Source organism: Cynoglossus semilaevis, chromosome W, assembly GCF_000523025.1.
Source record: "Cynoglossus semilaevis isolate Cse_v1.0 chromosome W, Cse_v1.0, whole genome shotgun sequence".
Taxonomy (NCBI): Eukaryota; Metazoa; Chordata; class Actinopteri; order Pleuronectiformes; family Cynoglossidae; genus Cynoglossus; species Cynoglossus semilaevis.
The window spans coordinates 4,258,484-4,261,071 of record NC_024327.1 but is presented as its reverse complement, the minus strand read 5'-3'; positions in this window follow the sequence as shown (position 1 = coordinate 4,261,071).

Below are 2,588 nucleotides of genomic sequence, written 5' to 3'. Positions count from 1 at the left end.
ATGGAAAGATACATTCATGACTCTCTGGCTGCAGGAATCATCCGTCCCTCCTCTTCTCCTCTGGGTGCTGGTTTCTTCTTTGTATCAAAGAAGGATAAGGCTCTGCGACCATGCATTGACTACCGTGGACTTAACAACATCACCATAAAGAACAAATATCCTTTGCCTTTGATCAGTTCTGCTTTTGAGTCTTTACAGGGAGCCACCATCTTCTCCAAACTGGACCTGCGGAATGCCTACCATCTCGTTAGGATCAGGGAGGGAGATGAGTGGAAGACAGGTTTCAATACCCCCCTTGGCCACTTTGAATACCTGGTAATGCCTTTTGGACTGACCAATGCTCCTGCTGTTTTCCAGGCCCTAGTAAATGATGTCCTCTGTGATTTTCTCAATCACTCATTCTTTGTCTATTTGGATGACATTCTCATCTTCTCCAGGAGTGCAGAGGAACATGTTCGGCATGTCAGACAAGTCCTCCAGAGACTCTTGGACAACAAATTGTTTATGAAGGCTGAGAATTGCGAGTTCCATGTGTCTTCGGTGGCTTTCCTGGGATACATTTTCGAGAGCGGGCAAGTGAGGACAGACCCAACCAAGACACAAGCCATTGTTGAGTGGCCCAGACCAACTTCCCGTAAGCAGCTTCAACGGTTCCTTGGTTTTGGGAATTTCTATCGCAGGTTTATCAGAAACTACAGTTGTGTTGCTGCTCCCCTTTCCAAGCTCAGATCCCCAACTCTTCCCTTTTCTTGGACTCCAGAAGCTGAAGTGGCCTTCACTGATCTTAAGACACGATTCACCTCTGCACCAGTCCTCGTCCACCCAGGCCCTTTTCGCCAGTTCATTGTAGAAGTGGATGCTTCTGATACAGGGGTTGGCGCAGTCCTCTCTCATCGGGCTGCCTCTGATCAGAAGCTACACCCCTGTGCCTTCCTGTCCCGTCGGCTGTCACCAGCCGAACGAATCTATGACATTGGTAACCGTGAGCTTCTTGCAGTTAAACTGGCCTTAGAGGAATGGAGACACTGGTTGGAGGGGGCAGAGCAGCCATTTATTGTCTGGACCGATCATAAAAATCGGTCCTATATTCAAACAGCCAAACGCCTCAACTCCCGTCAAGCCTGGTGGGCATTATTCTTTGGTCGATTTAACTTAACATCGTCCTGGATCCAGTAACATAAAGCCTGATGCTCTCTCTCCCTGCCTCCATCCTGTGTGGTAGCAGCTGTGACCTGGGAGATTAAGGAGGTCGTGAAGAGGGCTCAGCAACAGTACAGGTCCAGCTAATCGCTAATCCAGCTAATCGCCTCTTTGTCCCAGACGCGGTGCGATCCCAAGTTCTCCAGTGGGCACACGAGTCTCGATTTGCTTGTCATCCTGGAATCAGCCACACCCTGTAACTCCTGCAACAGCATTTTTGGTGGCCCACCGTGGTCACAGACACTCGAGCATTTGTTTCTGCTTGTTCTGTGTGTGCTAAGGGGAAGGCATTGCATAAATCACCTGCTGGCCTGCTGCGTCCCTTACCTGTTCCAGGTCGTCCTTGGTCTCACATTGCAATCAATTTTGTTACTCGACTACCTTCTTCACAAGGTAAGATGGTCATTCTGACCATTGTGGACAGGTTTTCTAAGGCTGTGCATTTTGTGGCTCTTCCTAAACTCCCCTCCACTCTTGAGTCTGCTGAACTCCTGGTGCTTCACGTCTTTCGTATTCCTCTGGACATTGTCTCTGATTGTGGTCCTCAGTTCACCTCCCAGGTTTGGAAGGCATTCTGTCAGGCCCTTGGAGCTTCTGTGAGTTTGTCTTCTGGTTTTCATCCTCAGACCAATGGACAAACAGAGCGTGCCAACCAAAACTTAGAGGCAGCTCTCTGTTGTGTCTGCCAGGAATCCCACCTCTTGGAGTGTCCATCTTCCCTGGATTGAATACGCCCACAACTCCCTAAAATGTGCAGCCACAGGTATGACCCCATTTGAATGCTCTCTGGGTTACTTACCACCACTGTTTCCTGCCCAGGAGGGTGAGATTGCTGTTCCCTCGGTCCAGGCCCATCTTCGCCGAGGTTGTAGGCTCTGGAGGGATGCCCGTTCTGCGTTACTTCGTTCTGTTGACCTCAATCGTCATTACGCTGACCGCCTTCAGACACCAGCCCCCAAGTGTGGGGGGGGGGGGGGTACTGTCACGATGACAGTTGTGACTGTTGTTCCCTGTGTTTCCCTTTGTTTTCCCCATTCTTCTGTTGTGCACTTGTCTCTGTCTGTGTGGTGGGTGTGGCACATTTCCCTGATCCTGCCTGGATAATCACCGAAGCACACCTGCCGTTCCTCAGTCATGTAAATCATGACAGTAAACTACCTGAATATTAAAAGTTATTCCTACAGATTAGCTTTTTTTTTGTTTTTATTCAACACAATCGACTCCATTGACTCTCCAGACTGAATATAAGGCAACAGCATGAAAATGGTTTGTGCTTCTTTTTCACCTGCAGTTGCCTTTTCAGACAGAGGGCAGATGGAGGCTTTCAATTGATTTCAGCAAGCCATGTCAGACAGAGTGCCATTAGAAAAGCCTTTTCAAAGGAAGGA